This window comes from Lepisosteus oculatus, chromosome 11, assembly GCF_040954835.1.
Source record: "Lepisosteus oculatus isolate fLepOcu1 chromosome 11, fLepOcu1.hap2, whole genome shotgun sequence".
Taxonomy (NCBI): Eukaryota; Metazoa; Chordata; class Actinopteri; order Semionotiformes; family Lepisosteidae; genus Lepisosteus; species Lepisosteus oculatus.
In genome coordinates this window covers 25,855,932-25,882,907 of record NC_090706.1, presented here as the reverse complement: position 1 = coordinate 25,882,907, position 26,976 = coordinate 25,855,932, and the positions used below count along the sequence as shown (strand labels likewise).

The following is a 26,976-nucleotide window of genomic DNA, read 5'->3' as shown; positions in this document are numbered from 1 at the left end:
AGAGGAGCCCAGTATCAAAACATAAATCTTGTTTTAATCTTGTTTATCTTAAAGTTATTTTTCCATCTAGAGAATAGCTTAAAGGCAATCGCCAGTAAAATGCAAAAAGTCTTAAAGTTCTAGCTATGGTGGTCTACAAATGAATCAGAGTGTAGTCAAAAAGTCAAAAGTAAAAATAAAGAACACTGTGGAACATCCTAAATAAAGCTTACTTTAAATATACTGTAAGTTAAGCTTCAGAATAAACACCACCAACATATATAAACTGAATCCTGATAGCTGAATAAGGACCAGTCCAAATAAAGACTGAACCAATTATCTCCTTTTTAATTTTTCTATCGATACAGTATATCACCATGACTTCAATAGTCAAAAACTGCATGTTAATCCAGAAGGAAGAGAATATCAAGTGACCCAGAGTCAGAAGCCATTAGAAAATCATGAAATATCTTAACTATATAAAAGCAATAGAGTTCATCAGAACCGTCAAATCTGTACAACTGTTAATTATCAGAGTGAAATATACATCTTTGCATAATAATTCTAATCAGAATATAGACATAACATGTCTACAACAGTACAAAGAGTGTAACTGGTTATCTAAGTGAAAAATTATCATGCTCTGTGGATAGTTTAGCATCATTTAAAAATAAAAAAATAAATTATAATAACAAATTAACATTTCATGTGTCCATATTTTTTCATCAGGTTTTCAACTCATTGGCAGGAAAAATACGGTTTGGCATTACTTTTATGTAATGAAAATACACTGATTGGAAATTTAAAGTAGTAACTGTGTAAATATTTTTTTTTAAATATTTTGAATACAGTATGTGCCCCATTCAAATGTACAGTCTATTCTTAAGGATAACAAAATCGGGTAATGCAATTAATTTAAAAATCTGGAGTATTTATTTCTAATGTCCTAAAGTTTGTAAAAAAAGCATGATCTTTTATATAGGTGTATTGAAAGCTGTCTTTTTCCCAGCAGTTGTTGGGAAAAAATCACCATGCTTTGCTTTCTGTTACAAATCTATGTCCTCACTCCCACTGTGTTCTCATCTCAGGCTTTGATGACAGTTCTGCTGCTCTATTTACTTCTATCTGAGTAAACAAATCTCAGGGTGGAGAGATAATTAATACAGATATCAGCAGTAATCCTGCAGGTTTCTTTAGGAAAGGTCTTTCACAGAATTCAAAAACTATATGGAAATAACATATTCTAAAATAGAATAGGTTTCAGAGCGAAGCTTGATTTGTTGAACTGTATTTATGTACATACTTTTAAAGTCTTTCTGAATATTTGAACATGAGGAAAGATCCTAAATATAAGTTTAAAATATTCTATTCGTAGTTACACAGTTAGAATAACAACCTTACTTAAAAGCATTTTCATGGTAACTACATTTTGTATTTAAGTATTAATTTAATTTAATGCTTAAATCCTTAAAGGAAACAATGTGGAATTTAATATATAAATGCTCTGAATATATGGACCTGAGAGTTTTAGGCTTTCTAAACTTTCTAAATTCCATTTTAATGCAATTGAGAAATTTCAGCACTTAGAGATATCCAAAATAACTCCCAATCCTAAAGATCTTGGTGTTAATTTGAAATTCAAAGGCTTTGCCATTTGTTCAGGGCGGATTTTATTTTTTGTCACCAAAACCAAGAAGAAAGGTAATTAATTCAGCTCACTAATCAATTTCAAAGATCTGCTAATGTTAAAATTGGGCCCAATTTGTTTCCAAGTGAACTTACAAATGTGTTCCTTTATGAATTCCTCTTGTCAAAAGAAGCGGCATTAGTGGTAATGGGAAAAGAAATTGACATTTAAATAATCCTAATCACTTTCTTTGAGAGCTCTGTGGTTAACATCTAGGGAAGTGCACAGGAAGTGGATAAACTGCTGTGGAGATAACAGTCAGAATGAAACACTGGAAATATTCAAATCTTCTATCAAAAAAGAGCACTGAGAGTCACATGGTAATGCCTGGCTATTTATAATGTAAATGATTAAAATCCAACTGAACTGAGGCTCTTGCATAACAGTGAATAGCAGTTACTGTATAATAATGTGCAGTACACTATACAGATGAATTGCTTAACAGCTGATAATATTCAAACACTTTAAGAAGGGAATTTGACTATGTGAAATATAACGCCCTTCTGTTGTCCCCAGGGGTTGTTTGAAAGTCATGCATAGATAAAAAGTGCACTGACATCACAACACTTATATTTAATATATGTTTAAATCTTTTATGCATTCATTGTACATACATACTGTATGTTAAACAAATTAAAATTAACATACTGTACATGGGATGAAATGAGGGGTAATGCACATAAGTGTTGCAAATGATACTTTTAACCACCATCTTCTGGGATTTGTTTTTCACTGAAGACAGCCTCAAAGTGCAAGGCTGTGAAAATCTGACAGTCAATCAGTTTACTGAAATAGAACCAGGATTTTTTTTTCCTGTCTGCGTTGTCATGCAGTATAAGACATATTAAAACTGCTTCAGAAATCTGAAGTGCAAAAAAACAGATTCTGCCTCTGGCAATTTGAAAAGATCACTGGAATCCTTTTTTTCTCCAACTGCAAAAGAAAAGAATTCTTGCAATATGGTGTTAATTATTTTTCTAAAATTTGTGTTGTGAGTTTTAATGAAATCCAAAATATTGTCTGGTTTTCTTGGGGAGGTAAGAAGAGACCTCTTTGCAAAACAGCCCTCTGCTGTTGAATATCATTCCTAAATTACTAACTTCTATACGAGTACAGCAGCCTGCCGGAGATGCTAAATCAAGAATTCAGTCTATCTACAGCCCCATCCGACTTATCAATAGAGTCACTTTGAGATGATGCTGAATTGTGACATGAAATGTTTCCATTATAAACATTTGGCCAAATATTCTTTATTAAAAATTGAATGCTGACTGCACATATTATATAATAAGGGTTTGAAAGTTTGACACCTTAGAGTCCTTTCGATAATTAAGGCTCTTCTTCCAAATTCTCTGCTTCCTTTAAAGTCGGAGCTGCAGTGCTGCCACATTCACATTGTATGTGCATATCTTTGGAGTGGCACTTCACTTGCAAACTTTGAAGTGCGAGACCAAGTAATAAATTCTATTGCCTGCTGTCATCAGCTGCGGTGACCACTTCCCTTGCCTCCGAGGAAGTCTGATGCCATAATAAGATTCATTACACCACTACATGCCTCAAACTGTCAAACTCCTCTGTGCCATCAGTAGGAAAGGACTAAAGGCACTTTCTTATATAGCACAAGGTCCCCATCCAACCCGATGTCAACAGCAGGGGGACTGACATTCGAGTGACAAAGAAATCTAATCAGTACAGCTACCAGCACAGCAGAAAGTGTCAACTACACTAAAGAGAATTTCAGCGACCAAAAGGTAAAACGTGATTTCTCGGCTAAGACTACATAAAGAACAAAAACACCATCCTGTAAAATAGCAATGAGCTTTAATTGGGTAGAATCTGTTAAAAATGAATGAAGATTAGCACATTAAAAGCTTTCACTTGCTTTCTCATTTTTGCCGGCATGCCAGAGCCACAGCCATCATGCCCCATAACTCTCTGCAGTAATCCCGCACTTTTTGCCTTTTCCTCTGAAGCTTTGAGTTCGACCTTCAGTTTTATTAAGATGTGTTGGACTGTAAAGACAGTTCTCTAGATATTGGGATTTTCATGCTCATGTTTCAGGCATGCTTCAGTGTTTGAAGTTCTCTACAACCATGCTAGTTTTATAGAGATGTTGTTCTTCGACAAAGTTCCTAGATTAAAAGAACTGGATGCATCTTTAAAACCAAAGCTGAGGTACCTGGTCCCAGTATCGTTGAAGGGTTCATAATGTGACCAAGTTAAACCCATAAAGAGTAACTGAAGCATCAGTTCAGAAAATAGGAATATAAAAAAGGTTACAGACTAGAGACGATTTATTCTAGCTTGCTCATTTAGCTACAAATAGTTTAATTACGTGATCTTGGAATCCCCTTCATAAAGGTTTCCTGTTTGATGACTCAGTACTAACAATTCTTTGTGTAAAGATGTTTGTTTTCTGTCCAGATAGACTCTTAATTTTCACTAGCATATTCAGATGCTTGTTTTGCTCATGACTTTCAAGAAATTCCCTTATTAACTTGGTCAATGCCTATCAGGATGTTGAAAACCTACAAATCACATGGCATTGATCCTGACTAAAAATAGACAGAACATCTATACAGAATGAAGTCTGCCCAAGTGTGATTTTCCCTTAGACCAACAATTAGTCTGGGTGGTCTCCCTTGCACTGCCTCTTAAAATAATTGTTTCAAAAATGTACACATAATTGACACTTATTATCACACATTTAATTAAACCAATGTTAAGCCTATTTAACCTCAGCACAGAAAAATCTTATTTACTCAACTCCAGCATATATCTCTCTCCAAAATACAATTTAATTCCAAAGTAAAAATAAGTATTTATGCAAATAATTTTTAAACGAGTTAAATCCCCCATATAATAAAATTGCTTGTCACTTCTATAGAAACTTCACTGGGATTTTGATGCTCTTCTGTTTCGGAATACAGCATTCTTTCATTCTACATAAGAGGTTTGTCATTTTATTCAGGATTGCCTTGTTTTGTTATAGAAGAAATCTTAAATATTTCTTTAATTATTTGAAGAAAAGCTCAAAATTAATTCTCATAAAAATAATTAAAAACCACAAGTCAAATACAGATAGCTACTGTACTGTACATGCAGTCCAACATGAGCTCTTTCAAGTACTGGTTCCCAATCAAAGCTGTTGATAAGGCCATGCAGAAATAAAGAAAACATACTGTCAACACAAAGAGCTTAGGTTAATAGCTATTAACTTATTTATTACTGATGATTATTTACCCTTTATTTATCAATCATTTAATAGCAACTTAAATAAAAAAATTAGACATTGCTATTTTGCTTCTCAAAGTTTATTTTACTCCTATATCTAGGTCTAAAAAATATTTCCATATCAATAATTATACCATGAATATGGTTTAGTGGATTAATATGTTTTTCCTGTGCTCTGCAATGCACACTGATAGATGTTCCTCTACCAAAGTTACATTTTGGAGTTCATTCCAACTTTCCAACTATTAAATGTGATCAGGAGGTATTGTGAGAACATATTTAACAGATTTAGGCCAACTTGCCCACTGATTTTTACCTGAAGTGTTTTTTAGAGTATTTTAGTGGGGATAACTGACAGCTGGGCCCTAAGCTATCCACTGGGAGCCTTGATATGTTTGTCTTTGCCTCAGGTTATGAAGCTCCAGTTTCTGCATCACACCTGTCCACTTTGACTCGTGATTACTTTCTCAGCCAAGGGAACTCATCTCCAATCTGCTGAGCTTTCAGAAAGAAACTGAAGAAGCTTTTTTTATTACTATATTATTACCACTCACTAGTACTGTTTAGTTTTAGTTTTGGGGTACACAAGGAATGGTATAAAATAATGAAAAAGAGACTTCCCCTAGCTCTCAGGTAAGATGCTGGAAAAGCTAAGATGCTCTCTCCCTCACCACCAATTGTTCCGTTTCTTTCCTATGGGGACTTCCCAGTAGTGCTGCTTCATCTTTCTGTTTCACAGCTTTGTTCATTTTAGTGTGAGAACATTCAGGACCTCTCTCAAAGCTGTGGGATTTCTCCATTTTACATAAACTGGAGAGCAAATTTAGCATACTTGGGTCTTATACCGTAGCCGTAAACATTTACCATAAATTCCCTGCACAATCATCTTTGTACTTGGACTCTACCACATTTTCAACGCAGATGCCACACCATCTTATATTATCCAGTTATGTTCTCCAGGTAAATATAATACGCTTTAGAGCCCATTTTTTTCTGTTAAGAGAATCTAATTTGTTAGACAAACCTGATTTGGTTATTATAAAAAGCTAATATCAAGACTCACTACTCCATATCATGCTCGTATCAGTGATGGTGAATACGTACTCTGTTCTGTGCGTCTCCAGCCACTTGCCAAAAGGTATAGCTTCCTGAAAGGCGAGGGGGATTTCTTTAATCACTTTTCATTTTCTTACCCATTACAATGACTTTGAAGGATAGGCAAAGGTCTCCTGTGATCACAGACCTTTCTTCTCTTTCAGGCAGCTCAATCCACAGTGCAGAAAACCTGTAGTGACAGATATCAACATTTGGCAGTGAGATGCAGCTAAAGTGTGAAAAATGGGACATGGGCCAATTTGTACATGTACCGTACTGTTGATGGATAGGAGGTATTTGTTATTATTTTGCAGAAATTAACAAACTGAATACAAGAACAAGTCAAAATACATTTCATTTTCATTGCTAATGAAAGCTGATTCAAGACTTGTTCACATGACTGAGCACAACTTATACATCCATTTATTAACTACATATCAAATTCAGTGTCATGGGGGAGCCACAGCCTATCCCAGCAAGCAATCTAAGTGGGATACCTGCTCAGCCCTTTTTAAAACTCCCACATGGTGAAACAGACAGATTTAACCAGCAAGACCCCTTGCCACAATACCATGGAAGCAAAAGCTAATATGGGACGGACCCAGGAGTGATTTGACTCCCAAAAACCTAGTACCATTCTTGTCAATTATGAACTGTACGTACGTATGACTAAACCACCTGAGAGTAAGTCTAGGGGTTGGCACAAACAATATAGGAAAATATATATAGCGTCCATTAACTGACAAAGAAAAAGTGAAAAGTAAAAAAATCAAAACAGACAAAACATTTAACAAAATAACAAACTGAACTCTCACTCAGGAATTTTCCTATTAACTGTTTTTTTTTAAAAAGGTGTACAATTAGAAAAGCTGTGTAACAATGCACAGACAGTTACCATGTAAATCAAAACAAAACTTACCTGACATACTGTAACGATCAGGTAAAATATCCTAAGCTCCATCACTGACAGCTCCTGATGGATAGGTAAGACTCCATTTAAACCAGAGGTGAGTCAGGGCCTGTAACCCAACACAAAATGGTGGAACAAACACACAAGGATTCACAAGAAGTAAGTCAACATATAAAGCAAATTAGAAATACTTCTTTGCCATACCATAATATTTATGCAAGATATATAAACAAAGAATATTATTTCCCAAAATAACAAAGATAACTAGCGAGTAAACAATAAGAGAGACCTCAACAGAGGTCATGCAATGAGGGCGAATAACAACTATTTGTCACAGTAGGCAATCCAATTTTACACTTGCATCTCAAGAGTATAACATATCCATTCTCATTGAAATTTTGGAGAAAAGTTGCAGGCTGTACAAAACAGAATAAATCCCTTCCTATGGAACATCATGGAAATGAAGGGACAGATCATTCTGCCATGTTGTTCATTTCTCAAAAGAGGCTATTCCTCAATTAAATGAGTCTTTAAAGAGAGCACTGACAGTCATCTACAAGGCCAACTTTTCTGCATATAAATAATCATTCTCAATTTACACTAAGAAAGTGCAAGAGTATATGCAGAATATCAACAAAAGATAATGAAATCTGATCTCCCTGCATCACAAACTGCTGAGCAAAAGGTATAAATGACAGCATGGTTTCTGATCTTTGCTCAACTGTTTTGTTTGACAATCTTTAACTTATGAAGGAAAACATCTAATTACACGGTGCCATTTAAATTAAGCCATTAGACAGACAAATTAAAACTCAGGATTATCTCAGAATTGTGACTAGTTTATTAGTCTAAGTGAAGCAAAAATTAAACTTATTAGCAACTGTTTTATGGAGTTGCGATGGGTCATGAAATACAGTAATTTCTACAAAAATTCTGAACAGATTTATATTTACTGTAAGTATATATTGGGACCATTTTTCAATTGCATTTCTCACTGTTACATCATTGTTTTTGTTGATTGCCTGTGCTTTATTAGCTTTTTTTTTTCAAATGTCTGCGGTTTGATGGGGAAAATGAAGAGTTCGTAATCTAAGGGATTTATTTTGTTCAGCAAGTTATCTTGACATACTGTATTGTTCCCCTTGTAAAATAAAAAGATTTAAACCAATTACCACCCTCGTGAAACTGACAGTGAAAAACGTTCCGTTATCCTGAGAGAGTGATAACCCCATATTCCCTTGAACTGTGAATTTTTGGGAACTCAAACATTTATGGGAACTTGCATGACTGACTTTTCTCCTGTGCCAGTCTAGTTAATCTAAAAAATGTCTACACTGCATCTGCTTGGTAAGTAATCAGTAATGACTGCCTCCTCACCAAAAACTTTGTGTCTAAGACCAAATGAGCTTAAAGCTTTAGATTGTTCTCAACAGAAAACTAAATGTGATTTCTCAGACAGAGCCATCCATCGAAGCAGGGCAAGTTACAAGAGAAACCAAAGAGACTCTTGGGATTCCTTACCAATGTAACACCCTGCAAAGAAAGAGGCTAAAGGGGGTATTCCACACATCCAATTATGCTGCTTTTCACTTTATTTGAGGTGCGTTTAACCCAAGATTTACGTGATATCTCTAGTAACACAATGCAACATAAGACACTCTTAACAGGAACTCTATGGCCCTTGGCTATGCTATAGATTCTGTCATTTATCTATTTTGACTGCTCAGACAGAGATTTGACCCTGTAGAGCAGGACACATACAAATATATAGTTTAATAACTGCTTTATTATCATATTATTACTATGCCATTGCAGTAATGTTGATAATGATAATCATTTATTGTTATATGCTGTACTGTACAGTATATCACCATTCATAAAACGCCAAAATGATTGCAAGATTTGCAAAAACAGCATAAACGATTAAGCATAATTCAGATTTTAAAACATCTGACTGAAAATTCATTGAGAGAAGGTAGTGTTATATAAATATGTTTTCAGGACTGATTTAAATATTCCAATTGAAGGTGAATCTTTGATTAAAGGGGGTGAGGAAGTCTACAGTCTGGTGCCATTGTGACAAAACGCAAAACATCCTCTGCCTCTTTTTTAGGATTCGCCACTGCACTACAAAGCAGACCAACATCAGAAGATTGTAATCTACATCCTGTCTGATAGAGAGAGCATTTCAATTAAATCTGGTGCCAGATCATTCAGTGTTTTAAACACATGTACTTGAATTTTCAAGTAACAGCAACAGCCTTTCCAGCAATGCCAATAGATTAGTTCATTAGTTCAGATGAATTCTGTATAGGCTCCAAGCATGATAAAGCATTACTTGTAAGAACAAAAAATAGAACAATTTTTATTTAGTAGTCTTATCTAGATGTACTATTTTCTCAACATTAAAAAGTAAAGGAACAATCCTGCTTTAGTAATATTATTCAGAGGTACACTTTAGTAATGTGTTTAAGGTGTAATTATTTGATTATAGAGTCTGTAAGCATAACTTATCTCTTCTACTATATAGAAGGTTTGTGAATTTTAGGATTTACATGGTGGGATAGGTTTGGCATAACCCAATCCTGGCTATAGGACAAGGTGACTCAAACCTCATTCCAAGAGGAGTGAACCAAGGACTAGCTGGAAGGTGAAAATGGGGTAGAGGGGGGTTCTTGAGACGAATGCATAGGGATTAGCTCATTTCTGTAATGATTAGGATTAGGAATATCCTTGTGAGATTGCTTTGTCATTGTTTTCCCTCCCGAACGTCAGTTAATAACTTCAGTTATTTATAAACTGTAAGACATCCAATTTCTTACAACTGCAAAACACTTAAGAAAATCTTTAAAACAGAATTAGAATTGTAGTTACTTGGACTAATAAAAATATCTGTATCATCTGCAGAGCAGTGCAAGACCAAGTTTTATTTACCAGTAATCTACCCAAATGGAAAGAGAACTTTACTTTACTACACATAAGGAAAATCACTTTGGGCCTAATATGCAGCCTGGTGGAACACCAGAGATAATATTAGCCAGTCCAGAAGTTGAATTTCCCAGGGCAAGAAACTAGTCTTTTTAAATTTAAAATTAGACCAGTTCAGAAAAGTCCCTGATCAGCTAATACATTATTTAAGACAATTAATTAAACTGTCATGACCCACGGTATCAAAAGTAGGGTTTAAGTTTAAAAGGACTAAAAAACGACATAATTTTAATCCTCACTCATGTAGAGCAGTTTCCACTGTGATTAACTCAGTGCTATAATTGGAGAGAACACCTGACTGAAAATTTTCTGTGATAGTATCGCTATCAGGGGAATTGTTGTTGGGTTTTTTTCTTTTAAAATTCTTCATTTTGTTTTTTTAAAACTAAAAATGGAAGATTTGGAATAAGCCTGAAGTTACATAAACCCAAAGTACAGATGCAGCCATTCAAAATGTATGGTAAAAGTCTGTACCGTGCAAAATTACCTGCAGAATAGCATGGAATATATAATCGAATAAATTCGATTTCCTGAGCTGGAGTTTTATAAGGGCAGCTGTAAAAGCAGATGGAAACCTCCCTGTTGACAGCAAACTAATAACTATAGCAAGAACATCATTGCACAGACTGCTGAACATGTCCTTCAAGAATCTACTTGGTATTGGATCCAAAGGACAAGTAGCATATTTCAGATACATTACTGTTGTATTTGAGTCTTGCACAAGAATCAGAGGGGTACTCCAGGTAATGGCACATCAATAAAAGTCTTTATTTTGGTTTGAAAATGGTTAAGAAAATTAATCATCTGATCTGTCACTTGTTCTGAAAAGACTATTGTTGTATTTTTCTCAATAAAACTTTAAAAGTAAACACATCTTTCTAACCTTAAAGCTTCTTGGTACTTCAGTAAAACCAGCTTCAAAACAGTGTATTTATAGTTTTTTTTTTAGCCTGCTGGTATCTCATCGTAGTCGGCTAGATTGCAGACTTTGACACAGTCCATTTGCAACTCTTAACAGATCATAGGTGGAGTCTACCTATGCAAGGTTTGGTATATTTATGATGGACAGGTGCCAAAGCTATAAATATGTGCAAACCAAATCCAAAATAGTGGCCATGTCACACAACAGTGCTTTGAAAGCACTGAAAAGCTTTGAAAAGCAGACTTGCAGAGAACTTACCCTTCATTTAGAACTGTCTACTTGGTATATCCTGTTATATACTGTATACCGTATATATGTACATACACATTTTTCTATGTATAGATGTAGCAGAGGTAGATAACCTTTAAAGAAGTATTGCTGTATCTCCCTGAAGTCTCCCAGAAATTTCTGGTAAATGTTCCAGAAATCAATCTCAGAACGTTGAACTTTGTATCTTTACTCAATACCTTGGAACATAATCCTCAATGGGTTTTTTTCTACTAAATGCTTAAGATGTAAGCTTTCCTTTCTATAAAATATTCCACTTTTAGAAACTATCCCAGTTGTCAACAAAACCTGGTGTGGCTCAGCAGGTCTTTAATTATCTAAAGAGTGCCTCCTAAACCCTACCCATAACAACTTGAGTCAGAAATGATTACCTTTCTGTTCCATTCTTTTAACTGTTTAAAAACCTCCTTAAGAACTTCAGATTCTCTCTGCCTTGCGTCCTTAATTCCTGCTTGTACAATGAGCATGGAAACCTGACTGTGCTGTGCCACTAAGTAGTCTACTTGAAATGCAATATTCTTGAGTCCAGCCCCTGGAAATGTATTTTCTTAGTGTTTGCATGGGGCTCTGTTGACACATTTAACAGTGGAATTGCCTACTAATAGATTTCTTTCTAAAGTGAATTGCTGATTTAGGTTCATCATATTGAGTGAGCACCTCAAATGTAACATCACTTTGGGAACAGAAGGAGAAGCCTTGGTTTTAGTTTTTATTAGCTGCTGTATCAGTAAATGCTGTGTTCCACTTCCTCCGTAAACAGAGCTGTGGTTTGTAAGAGAACTGATGGCTCCTATATCTCATAGGGGGGGAAACTGAAACCAGGCAACTCACTGTGTAATTTAAGAACAAAAAACACATTTTTCTAGAGCTATTTAAACTGTCTCCAATTAAAACATGTTTTTATGGAACACTGAACTCTCAAGCCAGGATAGAGCATGGCTGAGAGCAGCTCAATAACTGAGACCCAAGCAGCGGTGCTGCGGGTCTTAAATACAGTATTAATTTAAAGTTAATAAGCAGCAGGTTGTTGGGACAATCTGCTGAATCTGGTGAGTGGAGCACTGGGTGGTGTCAAGCTCCTCGTGTGAATATGACTCGTCTCCGTGAAGACCGAGGGCTGAGAGCTCAGACCTGCCCGGACTGAACAGAAATGCCACCTCTGGATAATGGATGAGTGATCTTCCAATATAAACGTGATGTGATAATAAGTCCAATACAAATTTCTTCCATCCAGTAAAGATAAAAAAACAGTTCTTACTTTGGTAGCATCAGTGTTAGGCGTCAGTCTAGCCAAGCCCTTCTTAGCAAACTGTACTAAATACAGATGCTGATAAGTGAAAGGTAGACATCAATCACCAAGGTATTCCTGCCAAAAGATGTTTCTTCTTTTATTCCTTGGAGTACATAGTGCTGTTGTTGAATAGTATACTAAATACCAGTGGCATTAAGTTTACATATGCCTGTTTGCACTTTCCTCAAACCATACAGTATGTGGCAATACACATGTGATACAGAGATGTGAACTGAGTAATAAGTAATAACGCCATCCAAGAATCAGATGTTTTGTGAATGTTTAAGTACTTGACTATAATAGGTTTTGGCTTAACCCGCCTTTTAAGAGATACCCTCATGGCCATAGGACAACGAAATTTAACCCCACCCTCAACCTATAATGAGGAGTTAACTAAGGGGTGGGTAGCTGCAAAGGTGGAAATGTAATGCAGGTAGGATGAATGTGGGAAAAAATCAGAGAAGCAGTGTGCAAGAGTTTTATATATATAGCGAAAGTTGGTAAGGTCTGCAATATAAAACAGCTAGACTAAACTGGCTTGTCTGTCCTTATCCCTCCCAAACGTCAGTTAAGAACTTCCATTTACAACATATTCATGCCACATACAGAATGTTTATCTCATAAGGTGCGTAAGTAACCTCAATAAGATCAAGAATTTGCAATTAAAAAGTAATAAAACTTTATTCCCAGCTCAATTTTGCATTCATTACTGAAATTAGTTTGTGTTTCAACAGCACATTGCAATAAAGGGCACATCAAGTGAAGACGGGCTCTTTTTGTCCATTAGTTTAACAATCCCAAATTAGAGTGGATTAACATGCAAAGTATTAGGAGGATCGTTGAATGTAGGAATGCAAGGCTATAAACTGCAAGAATAAATATTTAGTGTAAAGTTCTTCTTCAAAAGGGTGCTCTCTATAATCGCGTACCGTTTCTTGAGAGCCAGCCTGCACACTTAACACAGAAGATCCTTCTCCTGCACAGCGGCTAGTATTAGGAGGGTGTGTAATTTGATTAAGGGCCACTGCCATAGCTCCTCATGATTAATGATCTTGCTTTAAAACACAGTTGTGTCACGAGCACAGATAATGCCACAATATATCATAACTGTGAGAGATCTCTTGATGCACTGCCCTGTCAAATCTGAATGCCAAGAGTAGGTGAACTGATAATGGTTACATAAAAGTAAGTGTTAATCAATCAGGGCAGATTCATATGACAGAAATAAGAATTGTTGTCCCACCCAGAAAAATATGAGGGGCATAACAATATAAGCTACTAATTATTTGCTGCACCACATACATCAATGACCAGCACACAAACTGACTATATTTTAAAGCATGCCTGTTATCTGTCAATGTACTTCTTTGACTTTGAAGACAAATGAACATAACCTTCATCATCAACTGGATAAATGGCCTCGCGTTGTGTGTGTATTAGGGAACATGTATTACTATAAATGTAGAGACAAAATCAAGGTAAATGTCCTGCCAACAATTATAACTTGCTTTGTGCAAGCCTATGAGTAAGTGTCCACGATGCAAGCTACGTTTTTAAATCTGAAAGCGCCATTTGTTTTAGATAACTTTTTATGTCATATCTAGCTTCATTTCAGTAGAGTTTGGAATAATAATACAATGATAGTAAAAGGGAAGTATCTCAAATTTAGTACAAATGTAAATATTTTTATATGTAGACACACTGTGGAGGAAGTTACCTTTAAAAGATAATTTGCTGTAATTTTGTGTTGCTTGTGTAAGGGATTGTTTTCTAAAATCAAAATCACGTTACTAGGTATTTGAGGAATTGTAAAGGTTAATCAGTTTACAGTGATCCAGGCCATTGGTTCCCAGCCCTGGTCCTGGAGGATTTCATTCCAGCTGAGCTCTAGACCTCCAGTGTAAGCTGATGACTCAATTGACCTGCTTGCTTGTTTAGACTTTTATTTGAGTTGTTTCTTTAGTCCTGAGTGTCAAGTATACTTTACTTCAAATGTGTTGTTTCCAATAACCTCAGGACAGAGAACTTTACTCAGGTTCTCCTTGGCTTGCTGGCTGTTATTTCTAACTAATCAACTTTACTAGATGATCAACTGATGATTAACAGGTACAGATAGAAATGGCACTGTGTGAGACACGCCCCCAAGTGGGAATGGCACTGCATCAGACACGCCCCCAGGTGGGAATGGCACTGCGTCACAAACGCCCCCCGGTGGGAATGACGACTCTGTATCAGGCACTCTGACCATGAGCATTTTTTTTTTTGCTTCCATTGGTTACAGGCAACTACAAATTTCAGGCAACAGACCTAAATAAGGGCAGTTCTGAAATGCAGGTTGACACAATTACAAATCATATTTCATATTTTAAAATCTGAAAGCAAATTTACAAATAAGACCCATATAAGTAATAGTAATAAATTAACCTGGAGCAAAAACCAGAGGAGAGTTTTCCTCCTTGACCAGGTTTGGGAATCCTCTCTACACACACCATCTATAGAGACCCATGCACTGTTTGTGTACTTACCAAGTAAAGTTACTGTGTGTTACCTCAAAGCTGTTTCTCTCAACTCAGAATTTATTTTTAATACTTCCTTTAATTATTCACAATTGTAAGTGATTACTTTTTAAAACACCTTTTTCACACCTTTTTCACAAACTCTGTATACCATGTATACAGTACTGGGGAGCAAATAGAGGTGAATTCCATGCTGGAAAGTAAAATGAAAATAACACAATGGAATGCAGAGTCTTCTTCAGGTTTGTGGAAAAGAGATGACATCCATAACATACATAAGCTGCATTCAGTGTATCATCTGGTGAGAAAATTGCATTAGTGTTGGGGAACCAGACTGAGATGGTTGCTATGAACTCTCTGGAGACTGATTTCTGAGGCATTATGGGTATCATTAGCTGTGGTTTAATGCCTGCTGTATAAGTCCTGTGCTGTCATTGTCTGATATTACCTGTCTACAGTGTCCTGTCTTTGCCTGTCTCCTGCTGTTTCTATCTGTATATGTTGTCTCCTTGTCTCTCTCACTTATGCCAGCTTGACTATGTGATCCACTCCATCAGGTGCTGATGGATGTCTGTCTACAACATCTCTGTGCAAATGTGTGTGCTCTGTGTGGCAATTGTGGGTTATTTAATTTAATAAATTAACACTAACCCATCTCTACTGTATCTTTCTTTTCTACTAGAACCCTGCTGCTAGTCCCTACTACTGTTATTTAAATCTAGAATATAAATGTGTTACAGCAGGGACATGAAACTACAAATTTCAATAAATTCATAAATATTTCAACAAATGTACATGTTTCCTATTTACATACAGTACAGTATACATTTTTACTGTAATAATCATTGATGATTACATTATCTTTTTTTAGTAGCCATGTAGGTGATAAAGCAGTCATGACATTTCACAGCTGCAGACAGGTTTTCTTCCTAATTGGGACTCATCAGCACAGTTAACTTGTGTTCTGTATCTGTATAGTGCAGACTTTGCTCTTGTTGCCATTTTGTCCTTCATTTTGGCTGGCAGCTCTAGTCGTTCTTACAGTTGAAAAGGCTTTATTATATTAAAGGCTTTGCTACTGTGAAATGGCAACCAGCAAAATACACCATTAAATAATATAAGGTGTTAAAATTTAATCAATTCTAAATTAAAGAAGACACTATGAGACTACTTTAGTACTTAAGAACCCCAGTTAGGGTAAAGCAAGTTTGTGTGTGTTTAAAATATCTTGACCACACTTCCATCATGAGACTTTCAGCAGAGCTAACTCTCTGCTTTTAGCTTTCAATTACAGATATCTGTTTACTGCGTACTGTATGTGTTTGGAGTGCCATGCCATTTAGCATCACATACTGTATAGTTAAAGAGGAAGTGATGTGAAGGCAGAATAAGGAAGACAATTTCTTGAACTAATCAAGGACCTGTTTGTTTTCATATCCACTGAAAAAGCTGCAGCAGCCAAAACAGACAAGTGAGAAAGGGATTTACACTTTGTAATTTAGCAGCTTAATTAAAACTTGAACTATAAACAAGTAATAAAACTGCAGAGGAATTTATTAGTCTTTCTTGCAAACTTTGATGTTTCACCCTTCCTGCCTTTGAATACACCAGACATGTTTTCTTTTTTTCTCATTATTACACTCTACCTCAAAGCAGGTTTGTCATTTTTAACCTTCCCTTTCAGTAAATTCAATTTTGATTAAAAAAACTTCTCACTCAAGTTTCACACAGTGAAACATTAAGTGTGTTCCCACTGTATGCTATAATTGTCCTACCAATGCATAATAAGAAAATACATTTACTGGCATGCAGGTAATCCATTAATCCAACAATTCAATGTTTATGTGGCCTCCTTTTCAACCCTTGTCCGGGATACAGCACAGAGGAGCAAAAGTCCTCACAGACAGCACTTTGTTAATCAGCCAGAAGATAGCTATATTATCATAGATCTAGTACATTGAAACAGCTTTTTAAAAATTGCTTTCATTGCAGAAAGGTCCTTACAGATTACAAATGATGCATGTATTAAATATCCTATAGATAATACATATTTTTTCAATTTTGGTCAGATGAATGCAAACTTAATTTGGGTGTGCTTATTTAAGCATTTATATAACCTATTGGCATAAACCCCAGAGTGTGCTACAACATTGCCAATACAGAGAAAGCACTCCATTTCATTAACATTTCCAGTTCTCCATAATGAATTTAAAACTATACCCTAGCTACAGCCACTGTGTACTGACTCTTCTAATGCCCTCTGACATTCTGAAGTTAATGAATTTCTCATTTTCTTTTATGATGTTATTGGTCATATTTATTAGGCCCATCATTCAGAGAAGCTAAAGGCAGAGATTGCGAGGGCAACTCTGACATTGTTTAAACTGCGGCAATTAGTAAACCGGAATTTCCTAGAATCAAGTCACTTTCATAGCACAAAATGGAGGGCTCGCATTTTGGGTCTGTTGCTTTGAAACAGTGTGATGGACTGCTTGTTGTATAATTTAACTGAGAAATAATTAGCAACATCAAGCCTCTGTTATCTTGTTTTTTGTAGTCTTGCACTGTACCCATAATACTATCTTTTCCACATTTATTTCAAATTTGTCCTATTTTACATTCCAGTATCAGAAAGCAGCTGTCAGGGAATTGTCTGTTGGTAACAAAAGAACCCTGTGTGAAGCTGGAGACATGAATCTTAGTTATCTAGAGAAGGTATCCGAATCACTAAGCAAGAAGTAACCCGAGGTTCGTGAGCAAAAGCCAAGTAAGTAGAACAACAATGGTACATAGGGTAAGCTCTTCTCGAGAAGTCCTTAATAGCGAGTGGAGGGAAGATGGGGTTTAAATAGGAAAAGTGTATGAGCTTAAGTAGGGCACGAGTGCTTGCTACACGTGGAAATGCTATAGTGTTTATGAGACAGAGTGTGATTTGTGACAGCAGACAATTGGGCTCTGGCCATCTGGAGCCTATCCCTAAAATATAGAAGCAAATATGGGACTATGTGTTGCAGTTGACATCCCTCGTCTAGAGGGCTCTCCTACCTCTTTCTGTTATTTATTTTAGTTCAATTATTTCCTTGTTTGCTTTGTTTATGTTTTGGCTTTATAAGCCTAGCATCTCCGTAGATCCTGGCTTAGCTTTGGAAGATGGACATCTGAAGGCCCGCGTACTACCAGGCTTCAGGGGAAGCCTGAGGGCATAGGCCTTCATCCCAGACATCCTGACCTCTGAGCCCAGGGCTCGGAGTGCCTGGTCCCATTAAGCTTTTATCTCTCTATGTTCCTGGTCTCATTTCCCCTTCCAGGGGATTTTAATCATCTTTGTCTAGGATGGATCTCCCAGCTCATGGAATACAGGCTGTGCCCTGACTACCCCTTTTGGTGCTGCCTGGACTTGTTTACTTTGTTTTTCCCTGTGCACAGGATCACTACTGTCACTGCTCACTGTCTGTCAACATTGAATAAACCCTAGTGTGTCTTCCTTGAAGTCCGTCTCCAGCCACTTCCGTATTCTATGGTCACACATCGGGTCTTTACTGCACACTCCACGGGAGGCCGACTCGGCTCCCGTTACACCACTCTTTCAGGAGGCACACCCACAGACATTAAAGACATGATTTAACTTCGCTAGCATGGCACTGAATGAAACCAAAACACCCGAAGAAATCTCACACAAACACACAATGACTATGGAAACTCCTCATAGACGTACTAGAACTGAACCCAGGGCCTAAGAGCCCATCCTATACTGTATGTTACTTCATGTATGCTTTAACACGGAATTATAAAATACTTTTAATCCAGGTTAAATTGACAAAGACAATTAAAATGTTAGCTTTGTTTTTTCTACAGAAACTTACAAATGCAATTGTGGAACATTGGTTCCAATTAGGGTGGCACTGTAGGGCAGTGGTTGACATTGCTGCCTTACAGTTCTGGGGCCCTGTGTTCAATTCTGGACCTGGAGTGCTGTTTGCGAGGAGTTTAAATGTTCTCCCTGTGTTCACATGGGTTTATTTTGGGTGCTCTGAATTGTCCCTGGTGTGAGTGTGTGCCTGTCTGCCCTGTCATGGACTGGCATCTTGTCCAGGGTGTACCCTGCCTTGTGTCTGTTGCTTGGTGCGATAGGCTCCGACTCCCCTGTGACCCTGTATTGGATGAAGTGCTAAGAAAATGGATGGATGGTTACAATTAATCATACTCAGTCTAAACAAAAGTGAGTAACAAGTAATGAATGTGTGTGTTTTTTGTCAAAGACAAAAATGCTCTAGTAAAATACAACATTTCAATAAAACCTTCAGAGGACTCTAATTTATCCATTATTACTGAAATAAGGAGAAATGCTCCCTGGCTGCAATGTGGCCTTAATTTCTAAAGTAGCAGAACATAAAACAGCCATTAACTAGTCCATTTATAAGACAAATAGGGTCCTTTTTAGGGACTGTCCTACTTTGAAACAATTAAAGAATTGTGTAAAGAAATTATACAGATAATCAGATCAGGTCAAATACTGTTTTTGTTTTTGTTCCCGATTTATTTTTGTCAATGTCTTTTAGACAACTTTTTCTGTCTCCAGCAGCCTGTTTTTTCTATTCATGAAATTAAACAATACTATGTAATCAAGGCTCCTTCTTCTCGTATCTTGACAGGAAACTCTCAAATATTATTTCAAAAGGAAAGATCTGGAAAAGGAACCTTATTCATTTAAGGAGATGAAACCTTGATATAATTCCCCCAGCAAAGAAGTAGACAAATGTCTCTATATGAATTATCTTGTTTTTTTATTAACCAAGGAGACAAATATTGTCTGAAATATATAATACTTTAATTATTTGTGCATGTTTTAGTGTTATTTATAAATTCTGTGACTGACGGTATTCATCATCAGTTGGTATCACACAGGGTATTCAAGAATATACTGTTTCATTTAGAATTTACTTATTTATTAAATTATTTGTAAACAAAACTCCACTTTTTTGCCCTGCTTGTGTCAGCTGTCATTTGAGAGCTTTGAGAACTGACTTCTTGATTTATGAAGCTGTAGAAGGTTGAGACCTGGATCAAAAAGGCGCTTTCAAGAGACAAGATCAATCATGGTTCTAATATAATGTTCTAAAACAAAGAACCCAGAAAATAATGAATGCACGGAGAACTATCTCCAAAGCAAAGAAGTATAACGGGAGCCGTCCTATAAAGACAGTATAATCCCGAAGTAAGTGGAGAAGGACATCAGGGAAGGAGATGTAGAGGATCAGGACAGGTTGACAGACAGGGGGACGTGACAACGTTGATCCGGTGCTCAGGGGGCGTGGCACAGGCAAACAAATCCAAACAATCCAAGGGGGAAATCCGGGGCACAGTCTGGGTCCAGGAACCGGTAGATCCATCCACGACAAACAAAGTTAAAATCTGGAACGGGATCCGGAACAGGAACAAGGAGTAAAAACCAGGGTGACAAGGCCAGGCGCTCCGAGCCCCGAACTCAGATGGTCAGGATGCCGTGATGAAGCCTATGCAGTCAGGTCTCTCCATGACCTGCTGGTAGGTGGGCTTCCGGGCGTCCATCTCCCTATGCTGAGCCAGGAATAGTGGGAGGCTTGAATAATGACAGACAAAACAGTGGGCAGGTGGATGTAATCAAGTAAAATATGAAAGGATCGGAGCGAGAGGAGGGATGATGATCTTGACAAGAAGATAGCACAGTGACTCTCTGAGCCTCTACCTCAATTCTGACCTCCAAAACAGAACGTATGAAGGTATGTACTGTATAACTGAAAGTGGATCCCAGGAGAGCATGATTTACAGACTCACTGTCCATGGAGAAAACAGGGGTGCATCTGATTTCTCTTGCCAGTAACTGTCCCTCCATTACTCACAACCTATTCACCATTCACAGTCCACCCAGTCCAAAGGTCTGACAGAGCCTGGTCTGCAACAGGGAAAAGATAGTCATGGGATTCATGCCAGATTTTGGGGTAGCAGTGTGGAGTAGTGGCTTAGCCACTGGTCTCTCAAAGATCATGAGTTTGAGCTCTGGTTGAAAGGCTGATGCTGTACCCTTGATCAAGGCCCTTCACTCAAAGTAAACTCCAGTAAACACCCTGTTGTACTACAAATCACAGCTCTCCAGGTCATTATGTTAAATGAGAATTCATTCTCAACTGACTGGTTCAACTAAGCTAAAAATAAATCCTCCATATCTGACTCCCTGTGGCTGTTCTGAACAAAATTGGCTGATGTTCTCAAGGTGCATGGAGCACAAACCCAAAACTTTCTCTTTTTTTATAAGTAATCTACCAGTCCTGATTTTGTTTACCTTGAAAATGCTACACAACATCAGAATGGTAGTTCTGATACTAATATGACAATGTCACACTCAGTCTCTGCAGAAAAAAAAATGATTTCTCTACTCTTGCCTGATCACAAAGACCACAACATGTTTTCACTGAATTCACAAACCATCCGTATGAATGGTCTTGTTTTTTTTTTTTCTCCAACTTGCTTTTCCAAAATGCAGACATTTTTACTGGAAAATTACAAAGCTCCCTTGTCTGCTGAGTACACAGAGATAATTTCTCTCAGCTGCTTTTCACCTTTTACATTGGAGAACCATTTTAATATTTCTAACCCCCTTGGAATAATAGGCTGAATAAAATGAATAATAATGAAGCATACAGTTCTTGCATTTCTAATAAAAAAGTAACCAGAAGAAATCGCTTTAGTTTTTAGTCGGCTAAAAAAAATCTTCACTAAATGATTGCTTAGTCATCCTAAAAAAGCTATCAAAAGAACATGGGAATTCTAATGTGTTAATGGAACTGTTAATCCAAAAATAAAAGAGAATGCAAATCTGGGAGCTTTCCAAAGGCCACCTTGAATTTCCTCCCGGATCACAAGGGACCGTAGGCCAGTGCAGTGCCAACACTGATCTACAGAAGTGCACTCAACAGTAATACCACTTGTGCAGCAGCAACAATATATAAATTAAGGGAATAATCCTAATGGATAGACCTGTATAACTGCACATTTATGAGGCCTAAAAAGCCCAGTTTTTATAGACTGTATTTATGGCTTTTAATTAAATTGTCTCTAGTAAATGTTTTTTTTAAACCAAATAAGATTGAGTGATTGACTGTTTTGAAATCTAAAGGCCAATATAGATCCATTTTAGGAATACTTTAAACAATCCCGATAACAAAAAGTATAACTGCTAGATTGTGAGAAAAGTGATTACTAATGTTCCACTGGAATCCCTCCCACCAGTGTGCACCCTTTAACTCACAGATACTTGTTCTGCATTCAGTGTAATATGGTCAAAGCATACTGTCTGAGTTGGCCAAGCCACTAGGGATTGCAGAATCAGCAGGATAAGTCTACACCTGCTGGTGTTGACCAGATTATCTCCTTCCCTAATGCCTGCTTACCCAGGAGAATAATTTAAACTTCTCTGGTCCTCAGAAAAGTCACATACTAGTATAGGCTACTGCTGATCCAGTGCTTTAAGAGGTCTTTAATCCATCCAGTATTTTATCTTATTTTCTAATTTGATCTAATTTTCTTTATTTATCTAATTATCTTTAGGTTCTCAGCCTTGCTGCTGAAGTTCACTTTAATTAAGGATTAGTTGGATCAAAGGAAATCAGAAGCAGAAGCTTCGCATCAGGGAAAAAGCATACTGTATATGACAAATTATATTCAGCTCACCTGAATTTCTCATAATGAAATAGAAACAAGTGACAGAAAACAGCTCTAAAATATATATTAATCCCACATATACATTTCCATATTTTCTCATTAAGGGCAGTGTCATATAAACTCCATAAAATAAGTAAATAGACGCATAAACAGCAAAAAACAATCATATCTAAAATAAGTATATAAACATTAACATTCCTCCAGACACTTAGAAAAGAGTTTAAAATTTCATCAAGGTCTTCAGAAGCACTTAAAAATGAGCAAGAAGTATTTTAATTAAGCTTTTGTTCAACAGGGACTATATATTTAGAACCTCTTGAGCTCAAGTGTTATTTATATACAAAAATACTAATCTTTTCTAATAGCTCTATCTAGGTTTGAAGCATGAAGACTTCTCAAGCAGCTAACAATTCCACCTTTTAATTATCCTCCACACTGCGTAAGAGTTACATTTTTCATCTCAGGTCTTTTAAAATGGTGTCAAGGTTTGAAGAAACATTTTAGACATTAGAAAATGCTCCCCATTTTAAGATTTTTTCAAAATGGAATCGAGTTCGAGTTGAGGCATGATTCAACACTGCCCCCATCAGATAAAATGGAGTATACAATGATCTTGGTTTTGGAGAAAGAAATTATCAAAGAAAGAAACCAAATAATGACACACACTTTTATATGCTATTTAATATCCATGTAGTAATTTCAGTAAATAACTTTCTTTCACATAAAAGTTAGTTTATTTGATGTAGTTAATTTCCATTGATATTTACTATGTATCTAGAAGTTTTTGATCAGTAATAATGTGCTTGAACCCAAATATGAGTTCGTTTGGCCATGAAGAATATTGCTTGCAAAACGGGAGTTTTGTGCTTGGAAAATCCCAGAGGGAAATCTGTCTTACTGCATTCTCTGGACACTCTACAACTTATTTTATGGAAAGTATATTGAACATTTGCACTTTGTATTAGAATTAATCAAGCAGCATTTCTCTCTGACTTTAATATTTATTTCTGGTCCAGATGCAGTATCCAGAGTGGTGTCTGAAACAAGGCAATCAGTATGAAGAACTGGAAAATTGGTTTGCAGGGTTCTAATGATTTTTAGAAACAGGATCAAATGCAGACATCAATGATCATACTTTAGGACAGACTATGTATTTCACGCAAAAACAAATATTATTCTTTTAGATATCAAACATATGAAACATAACTGTGGAAAAATAAGTACTCTAAAACTGAAATGTAAAACATCTCCTCTTTGCCAAATATAATTGGTTTTATATCATACCAAATGCTTTTTAAAACGTTTTTAGGCTGTGTAATAATTTGTCATACATGACATTAATCAAATTTTAAAAAATCCCGTTTTGACTATAATAAGATCATCTGTGATTCATCTTGACTGGGGCGTCATTTCAAAAGACCAGGGGTGTCGTTTTCAGCTGAATGTGTGATGCCACATAGCAGCTATGAATGACGCACAGCACAGCCTCGCTGATTGAATGAGCGTCAGAGTAACACAGTGGTGACAGCTGATGTCACAGTGGGTGTCTAAGTCTGTCATTTGCCCAAATCCTGGTTAAGCGGATACATTATCAGATTATGAGGCTGGCTGAGCAAGCACAGGAGTGCTGTACCACAGGTACTATACTTTAGGGAAGTTTGTCATCATGTTGGAAGGTGTCCAAGACTTGATGACATCTTCACCATCCCAGACAAAGCAGGAATACACATCAAAACTACTTGTGAAGATATGACTAAATGTGTGATAATACTGAGTTACACACACAGCAGTGTCCCAATCGTTTCATCACGTTGAGGTCAAGATGGTATCTCTACAACCTACTCAGCCCTTGTCCTAGAGAGCTGGAGTTATCTTCTGGTTTTCATTTCAGCTTAGTTAAGCCCAGTTAGTTACGTCTAGACAAACCTCTGATGAAGCATTTCAAGTAGGGAGCTGTGTCAGCATGCAAAGGGTGCAAAGGAAAAGGTAAAGGTTTATTCCATGCTAAAAGGAAAAGAAAAGAGAGGCAATGTTTTGGCTGTGGAGCCTTCTTCAGGAGCCACCTGAAGAAGGCTCCATAGCCAAAACGTTGTGTCTCTTTTCTTTTCCCCAATGAATAAAAGCACCTATTATTAGGCTAATCTTGTTCTAAATTAACAAGAACAAGTACAGTCCTTAATGTTGCCTTTTCTTTAGTGGGAGTCATACAGACGGAGCACTTCTATGCTGCACCATGACCTTTTGTTGCCTCTGTGTCTACACAGTGGATAGTAAATAAGCAAACTCGTTGTTCAATGTGGAATTCTAATGTAAGATGTTATCTTTTTTTAAGTGTTGTTTTTAGCAGAACATTTTACCAACATAAGAAATATGTATGAGAATTTTATTCTCACATAGATAGTTATTGGAACATTTTTAATTATAACAGGGAAATCTTCTTAACACAAAGGGCTGTATGTGTCTGGACCAATTCCCATCAGTTATATTGAAATGGGACAGTTTAAGAAGGAGACAGATTAAATTTAATTCTAACAGGTAGAATTTTATTCTACTTTGTCTTACTTAAAAAATCCAGCAGTTTAAAACACATTTATGCCAATATGCATGAAAAGTTTCAGAAAATAAAAAAAATTTGACACTCGAAAAATCTCTGTGAATAACCTTTTAGTGCTTTTAATGTACATTGAAAAGCAAATAAAAATAGAGTAATCAAAAAACAATTATTTAAAATTAATACATAATACATAATTTATATACTGTGTAATTATAAAATCATACAACATACTGTAATCTATGGTTTATGATTAGGAAAATCCAATTCTACAACACAAGTAAAATTGACTGTTAAATTAAACTAAATATTAGGAAAATAAATGCACACAATGTTGTTGTAGACTTACACCTTATTTAATCTGAAACAATAAGACAAATTGTAATGCTAGTATTGTTTTATATTTCTATATCCCAAATGCTCACTGTCTGGATTATTGTTTGAAGTAAAATGTCTTCTTTATAAAATGTGAGAGATGGCTCAGAAAAAAACAACTTTGTCACAAGCACAGCTTTTAGAAAAGAAAACCAAAGGTCAGATGTTTAAAAAGCAGCAATGTTCAACAACAAAAAAAACGTGCTGTGAAAATGCTGTGTCAATTTGAGAGGAAATAAACAACCAAAGAAAATAACACTTAACTAAAGCTCTTTATAAACGTAAATCTACAGGATATGAATTGTTGGTTCACAGAGACCACAGCTGGTCAATACGGGAAAAATACAATAGTCTCATCTGAAAACACCCTGTATATACTGTATATTATTTTTGTGTTGTAGAATTTGAGATTGCCAAGTTCTTGTTTTTACTCAACTTGGCTTGTAATCATAAAAACCAATAACTGTTATCCAGATCAGTATTGTAGCTCACTGCTACAACTCTCACACAAGTACAGGAATGATGTAGACATGACATGCACAGTATGTGTTAGGCTCATTCCCACTGGAACACTGCAAAGAGATTTATTTTCTATGATAACCGGCTACGCCTCCACTCACCTATCATTCACCAAGTGACATTTAATGCTCAGACAATACATGCTTGTCTTGTCCCAACCTCAACTTTTGGATCTCCCCAGCAGACTGCCTCTTAGTTCTGGCCTTGGCTTGTATTTGTACCTCTTCTTGAATTCCCTCGGTGCTTCACTACAGTCCTTTTCCCGTTTTCAGCCTTCGTTAATTTGGACAACAACCCTGAACTATGTTTGTCTGCACCACACCCTGCTTGTATTTTCATCCTGCTAACAGCACCGCCTGTAGCTTCCCAGTTTCGGTTTTCTCTCTCGTCCAGCATATCGTCCATCAACTTACATCTCATAGCCACTGATTAGTTCCACCTTAAACAGTGGATAGGACAGTGTGCACATGCATCCTCCAAATCCTCCAAAAAGTGTATTCTTTGGGCCATCAAATCCTTTCTCGCAATAATGAAGAAATGGTAATATCATTGTATATACAGTATGAGCTTTTTAGGAGGAACTCAAAATGTTTCAAAGTTGAGCCCTCCGATCCAAGGCACAAGCAGCTCACATGTGAGAACACATGCAGTATTCCCACAGGTGCTTCTGGTAGGGAAGATGTCATGGAAAAACCAAACCCATCCAGGACATCCTCTTTCAGAACACACATTCATGGATGACTGATAACAGGGTCCAGTTTTAAACCACTTATCTGCATTTTTTAGGGCATTCTGGAAAGACTCTTCATGGGGTTTCATTCAGGAGAAAAAAAAAATACCTCGGTATTAGCATTAAATTTAAAAGACTTCAATGAAATGAGCCATTGCATTAAAATGTGTTGTAGAAATTGTGCCTTGGACAA

General features: G+C 36.5%; 1 long non-coding RNA gene across 1 annotated transcript in view; it reads right to left on the bottom strand.

Moving 5' to 3' along the window:
• LOC107077643 (uncharacterized) overlaps positions 1-26,669 on the bottom strand; it is a 47,250-nt gene extending 20,581 nt beyond the window's left edge. The window contains exons 1-3 of the long non-coding RNA XR_001478646.2: positions 26,155-26,669; positions 6,915-7,014; positions 6,094-6,185 (exon numbers count right to left, since the gene is read on the bottom strand). This is a non-coding gene — a long non-coding RNA (uncharacterized lncRNA). The remainder of the gene's footprint in view (positions 1-6,093; positions 6,186-6,914; positions 7,015-26,154) is intronic.
• Between the last annotated feature and the right edge of the window lie 307 nt (positions 26,670-26,976).